This window comes from Ammospiza nelsoni, chromosome 7, assembly GCF_027579445.1.
Source record: "Ammospiza nelsoni isolate bAmmNel1 chromosome 7, bAmmNel1.pri, whole genome shotgun sequence".
NCBI classification, from domain to species: domain Eukaryota; kingdom Metazoa; phylum Chordata; class Aves; order Passeriformes; family Passerellidae; genus Ammospiza; species Ammospiza nelsoni.
The window spans coordinates 36,189,892-36,197,274 of NC_080639.1; the positions used below are offsets into that span (position 1 = coordinate 36,189,892).

The window sequence follows — 7,383 nt, forward strand, 5'->3', positions numbered from 1 at the left end:
GAAAGTGGTTTGACCAGCCCATTGCTCAGGTTCCAGCCTGGCCATTGCAGCAAAAAATGTAGAAAAAGTCCAGTGTAATGTCAGCCTTTCCCACAGGGGATGTTTCTTTGCAGCCCCAGGCAGTAAATGGTTTTAAATAAATGGCTGAACACCCTGTATACACTTCTGTCTTTATGTAGCTTCTGTCACTTATTATCCATTTTTAATCCTGCTAAGGCTCTTTGTCTTAATGGTATCTGATGAATTTCCCAGGTTAATTATGCACCATGTAAGAAAATATTTTACTTGTATCACTTTTAAATTCATTAGCTTTTAGTACCATTGTATAGCACTCTGCTTGCTCTTGATTTATGGGAAAGGCTAAATAGGATCATCTGAGTGACCTCTCCTGGCAATTCACTCTCCTATATACCACTAACACATCACCTCTCATTTGTCTCTTAATCAATTTAACCTTCCCTCAAATGGAAGATCTGCCACACCTCTTATAACTTGCTCTGTCTTTCACTGGATGCTCTGTGCATCTATTCTGCCTTTTAGAACCAAGCTCTTAAGCATCCAAAGGGAAGGATCTTTAATATTTTCATTATTGAACCCTTTGCAGCTATTAAAATAATCAAGCTTCTTGTTTGTATCTGATTTCCGCTCTGCACCGAAGAACTGAACTGTCCTTATTGCCTGGGCCAGGTTCACAAGGGAATTTGGGGAATTAAATGCTATTTTTGTCTGTATACAGAGAATGTGCCAGTGCTGCTGCTTTCTCCCTTGTGGCTACTTCACCTTGCAGCTCTCCAAATTTCCATCAGCAGCTTCGGCCACATAACCCTGGCCATCTGGTACCTGCCTGGACCAACCCTTATCTTGGCTCCTGGGCCCTTTGCAGTCCTTTGCCCACAGGGCAGGTGGGTAAAAGGGTGAGCAGGGAATATGAAATGCCAGCTCATGGACATGGACTTGGAACCTGCTACAGGGGTCCTGCACAGTTAACCAGCTCCCTCAGCACAGCTGCAGTGCGGGGCTGTATCCTCACACTCCCAGGGGGAAGCACAAGGGTGATGCTTGTTTTTGCACACTCTTGTTTTTCAGCTGGAGGACCCAAATTTTCACAGAACCACAAATTCCACACACCCCCCCAGTGCTGCAGGAACACAGAGCTGGTGCTCACCTTGCTCCACAGGACACTGAGTTCAGACAAAGCAACACAACAACGTGGCTTACTCCAGATTTATGGAGCGTCGTTGGTTGAAAAACAAATCAAATTGCCTCTTGTGTTTATGATCTGCTTTACCTCAAATGAGAGAACTGAAAAATAAGGCAACTACCTTAAACAAACACACCCCGAGATGCAAAATGTGAGCACCTTCCTGAGACCTCTGGTGCTATTCTTTTTCACATTGTGTCCCTTTGAAGTGCACATAGCCAAAATCGTTGGCAGTGCTTTCCCTCTGATGCTGCAGTTTTTGAGAGTATTATGCATATTGCAGATGCGGTTTTCTTGCACTAGATTGAAAAAAAGAAATAATCTTATTAAAAATGTAAAAGGATTTCAGGGTTCTGTGCATACTCAGAGAAAAGAGAGATGTCAACAATAAACATGCCATCTGAACAATACGGAAGGACCTCTGTCCCATGGGCATAATAGATGTTTTATTAATAACTTGCTTTTATATATTTTTCTCATTTCCCAAAACAAAAGGAGGAGGGGGGGAAAGTGAAGGAAAAAAAAAAAAAAAAGGAAAGGGTTTGAAAATCAAAACATTTCCTTGACTGGACAATTCAACACAGGGGGATAAATTGAGACATGGTGCATTTTCTGGGACTGTGTTCTCCTGTCCTGGGTGTATTTCTTACATCTGATGGCATGGGGGAAAAGCCCCCCTGGTTCTCCAGAGTCTATCATGGAGTGCATCAGCTCCAGCTAATGGATTGGAAAGGTGGGTCTTTTAGGTGGCTTCAACAGACTCAGCACCAGCCGAAAAAGATGTTACTCATTGTCTGAGACTGCTGGACATGATGTAAGAAAGGAGAGGGAGGACAGGGGACACTTTTTCAATATTCTGGAAGAAATAGAGAAACCCTGACACAGCAAACTAATATTTTCCCTGATTTTCCTTGTTTTGTCAAGTAGATGCCTCAGGAATGGATGATAGAGACAGATGAGTCTTTGTTCCTCTAGATACCTTCAACAGGAGTGTGTGTCCAGACCCTGAGGTCTGGCCCATATCAAGTGATTAGGTCCAGGCAATGGTCATCCTCCAGAGGCATTTTAACCTCTTTATTCACTCTCTTTACCATGATATATTTTTCCCTCACACAGAGCCTGTGTTTCAGGTAATTGAGACCTCTTTGGAAATGCTGTTCCTACAGTACAGGCCCTCAGTAAACCAGTTTTTCATCCCAAATGGCTTTCATAAAGCTAGGCAAATATGGCAGGGCGAAAGAGGGACATGGGATGAATTAAGGCATGGGGTGTTGGAACAATATGATCTTTAAGATCCCTTCCAACCCAAACCATCCCATGATTCTGTTCTATGAAGGGAAAGAGCACCTAAAGTAATTTTCCTCTTCCATTTTCTGCCACTGTACATGACCTGGCCTATAATAGAACAACACTTACATTTTGTTTTTTGGATTGCCTACCTGTACATATAGATGGAAAATATTATGGAAATAGATGCTGCTAGAGAAATCTGTGATGTTCTTAGAGGCTGAGAAAGAGGAGGGCTCCACCTTGGAAGCAACACCATTTATCCCTAAGATCATCAGTGGGTACTTGGTAGGACAACATTGCTTTGGAGCAAGTAAAGAGAGGTGAACCTTGAGATCCATGGCCAAAGGGTCTACAGGCTCTTCTCAGGCACTAAAAAACCTTTCCACTATGCAGAAATTCCTATTTACTCACATAAGGCTTTAATTGCTTCATATCCCAAATAAGTTTCTACTCAGAGTAGATTTTAACCTTTAGAGGCCAAAACCTTTTTTAATTCTTTTCCTTTCTTACCTGTGTGGTTGGGGATTTATTCATAGAAGAATTGGAACATTTGACCGCAAACATGCCCAAGTGCAGAAGGAACCCTTCACTTCCATGTCAGCTTGGGATGCCTTTTTCTGCCTTACACAAATTCACTTTGCAAGGCTGCAGGGGTCACAAGCTGTGCTTCTTGCCTTTCCTAGGGACACTCTCCAGTGAAAGAAACCAGGAAAACTCACTGGACAGAAAGGAAAAAAAATCTGTCTAATTAAGAAGCAAGCGTGCATCTGTCTCAGGCCACTTGCCAAGCATAATGTGGTGGGGAGGCAAATCATTGTGCTGCTGGAAACTGCTCCCCTTGGGCTGGCTGGCTCCAGAAGGGCAGGGGACAGGCGCCTCCCAGTCAGGTTCAGGACTTTCTGTGCCCACCTAATGGAGAGGAAGTCGTGGGATTTGTCAGAAGTCCATCTGAACACAAAGATGCCAGAGGTTCCTGAAGCTCAGACAGCTCTGAATGCGACTCTGATTTGCTTATTGAAAGCTGCACCTTGCTCTGCTGTGAAATCAGAGGTACAAGTGCACAGCAGCAGATGTGCCTCGCTTTTATCTCCAGGAATCCGTGGCCAGACTGTGACAAAACGAGCCCAGATGTGGCTCCAGGTGTCACCAGGTGCTGGGAGGAAAAGGAGCATGGGAGGACTCTGTCAAAATGGATAGGCAGTACAGCAGGAAAAAGCCGGATCACTTGGGAAATGTGGAATATTCCATATTTTCTGATACTCTCCAAAGAGACTCCGCTCATGGAAAGAAGCCTCCTGAAAACCTTAGACTGGAGCTTGATGAAAAAGCCATTCCTGCTCTTGAAGCTCGTGCTATGTTGTAACTATAGCCAGAATTCCAACTGTTCCTACAATTATTTTATTAATTTCACATGATATCCTTCTGAAGTTAATAAGGGAAGAGACCAGAGAGAAAGGGAGGTAGACAGACACCCCATGAACAAACAAGAGACCCCTCAGCACCATTCTGCCACCGCAGGTGATGCAGGTGAGAGCAGTGTCCATGATACCAATAACAATTTTGGCAAGTGCATAATTTTTCAACCTTGATCCACCTTCTAGAAAAAAAAAAAAAAAAAAAAAAAAAACCAGTCCCTGTGTTACTGATTTCTCTTACACAGTCACTGTTTAGCCAGTAAGGTCCTGAGGTGGCCTTTACCATCCTTCTGCTCTGAGGAGCACATGGAGAGACTGATACAGAGCATAGATCAGATATCAAAATCCTTTTAACACTTTTTCTCTCCTCATCATCAACCAAACCTACAAATGCTTCAAGTGCTGTCTCATGTTAGCTTAGATATTTGGAAGAAATTATTCCCTGTGAGGGTGGTGAGGCCCTGGCATAGGTTTCCCACAGAAGCTGTGGCTTCTCTGGGCAATATTGTGGAAATGTTCCAGGGCAGGTTGGATGGGGCTTGGGGTAATGGAAGGTGCCCCTGCCCATGTAAAAGGGTTAGAACAAGACAAGCTTTAAGATTCTCTCCACCCCAAGCCATCCTGCGACCCTATGATTCTGTGAAATACGTGTGAGAGAGATCCCAGCTCACACAGAAACATCTTTGCTTAACATCCAGCCCGTTGATGACTGTAACTTAATTACCGTGCATACTGTACCGGTGACAGTAAATATTAGTGCTGTGTGCCACAGAACAAATATCCCGTGATGAAAAATTCAAACGGTATCGAGCTTTTCATTAGTGCTCTAATGGCTTTCTCACACATCCAGCTCATTTTTAACTCGACCTGCTAGGGGAAGGAAATGACATACTTGCTGTTGAATAAGACAGCGCCGAGATTACATGAAGGTGCGTTTTTATGGGTAGAGAAACGTATGCCACATTAATCTATTTTTATGCCTTGCAGTACGTGCTGATGAGTCATTTGAATGCCAAGTTTCATTAGTAAATTGGGAGTGATATAAGCAGCTCGGCGCTAAAATAAAAATGTATATTTCATTTAAGAATGCAAAAAAAAAAAGAAAATTTCAGCAGTGCTGCAGAATGTCTTAGAACACTAAGTAGGGTTGTAGGATGTAAGGATTAAATCTTGGAACCCTGTTTATAAAGGAAATTTTGTGTCCATAAAATGCACATTAGTAATACAATCTGCCCAATATCGTATTGTTCTATCATTTCTCCATGGATCATATTAGTCAGTGTCCTGTTAACATCCATTTTATCATACTGTCATAATATTATATTGAAATGAGATCTGGCACTTTTGGGGTCCTGTGCAAGATGAAAAAATGGGTCTCCAGCAGTCTTCCTCTTAGATATAATTGAAAAAGAGGCAGGCATGAGGGCATGCTGTGATTCACGCTGCCGGAGAGTGATCTGGAATCATTCAGATGATGAGTACATAGAGAATGCCGTGCACAGAAAGATGGCAATTTGCTGTACTAATGTTTTGAAAATGAAAATTTCTAGCTGTTTTGCAGAGGAGCTTAGTAGGAAAGGCAGAAGGAAAAAAAATGATAAAATCTTTTATAGTTAAGTCAGATTATTTCTGTTGTTTTTGGAGAGGCTGCACAAAGAAATGTGCTTTCTGGAGAATGGTATAAAGCGTAAATGAATATTGCTTTATTGACCAAAATAAGTATAAAATACAGGAAATGGAAGGAAAACAGCAAATGAGGAAAATTCTATCCCATTTCTTGATGAGCAGATTTACAGAGGGATCCAGGGGCACCTTTCAGGTTCCTTAAACCAAATCTTGGATCCCCACTGAGGCCACTTAGCCATAGGGATGGACACCCACAAACACCCAGTACTTCAAGCCCATAAGCCTATATTTCTGCCATCAAGCACAGTTTCTAACAGCCAAGCTGCCTGACAAGCCCCAGCAGGAATGAAAACAATGCTTCTCCTCCTTTCCAAATAGATGATAACTAATGGTATCAATGTCCTGTTCCTCTGGTGCTTCCACCAAGCTTTAATACTAATAAATAAATCAAACCACCACTTCCAACCTTTGTTCAGTATCTATGCTGTCAGTACTGATGCACAGTCAGTATTAAAATGTTATTTTTCTTCTTTCCTTTGTTTTGACTAGCTTTGTTCTTGATATCATCATTTGGTATTAAATGAAGAAAATTTGGTACTAAATCATGTCCCTTTCTTCAAGATTATGTTGCTAAGAACTGCCAAGCTCATGCAGCTGGCCTGTCCCCAAGAGAGTGAGCCAGCCACCTGACCCGAGTCCTCTTCAAGGAACTGAACCAATCTCCTGTAAAAACCCAACTCTGTCTTTGGGACACTGGGGATGCACTCAGAGATCTGCAGGGAGAGCAGGACCACAGGGCTTGGCTCAACCTTTCCGCATCCAGGGGAACATTTCCTCATCAAACACATGAAAAATAATCCATTTTAGTGAAAATTCTTTTCAGAAATCATGCTGTACAGTAACAACTCCTCCATCTGCATGTTGGAGCAGACAGGATCAATTCCAGTGTTGTTCAGCAGGATTTAAAGCTCCTTTAAAATATGGTACATCCAATTTTTCCCCTCCATTTTATAGTTTAAGTTCCTCTCACTACCCCTCACCATCCCATGCTTTTGTTGGTGACATTTTTAAAACACCATTCCCTGCTCTCCTTAATGGACCTGGTTTTACCATTGCCATTTAAATTTTTTATAAGTCTCTGTACACTGAAACAGTGGAAGTGTGATCTTTGCAGCAGGAAGGAGGAGACTCCTCTGCTTAGGAGGAATATATGTGCTTTGCAGGGCTCTGAGTGACCCAAAAAAATAGATGGTTCCTGGGAAAACACTGCTAAGCACCAATATGGGCAGTCTACTACACGTGCAAGTCCAGGTGAACAGGCAATCTTCAAGAAACTCCCATTGAGCTGAAACTGGGACCATTTTATAGCTTTCAGTTTTGAGGTCACAGTCACCCGGACTGGAAACTCAAAAATGACTTCAAAAAGGCAAATGCTAACTAGATTTCACACTAGATTTCATTTTACTTGGCATTACAGAAAGAATGCAGGTATTAAATAGACTGTTTCCTGTATACAATAAGGTTAATTAGTAGCAAGGGATGGAAATCAGTGTAGACATAACTCTTTTAGACAGGTATCAAAAATAATCCCCTGATCCCCACAGACCCCAGCTGCACTGAAAGAAGAACAATATAAAAGATTCTTTAAAAGAAATTTTTCAAACATTCTCCAGGTGTCCCAGCTATATTTAAATAGGCCCGTGGCCCCATGTGTACTCCAACCCTTTCTGCTCTACAGTTCCTTTGCTCCAAGTTAAATGAGCAGAGTACTTGCACAGAATTTTGAGGTGCAACATAAAGGATTTCTGTACAAAGAGGCTGGGATTGCAAACCGAGACAGACAGGGGAACA

The 7,383-nt window shown here is 42.3% G+C and overlaps 1 protein-coding gene across 1 annotated transcript in view; it reads right to left on the reverse strand.

Annotated features, from left to right (window-relative positions):
- GTDC1 (glycosyltransferase like domain containing 1) overlaps positions 1-7,383 on the reverse strand; it is a 293,649-nt gene that overhangs the window by 38,524 nt on the left and 247,742 nt on the right. The gene's annotated exons all lie outside the window — the stretch shown is intronic.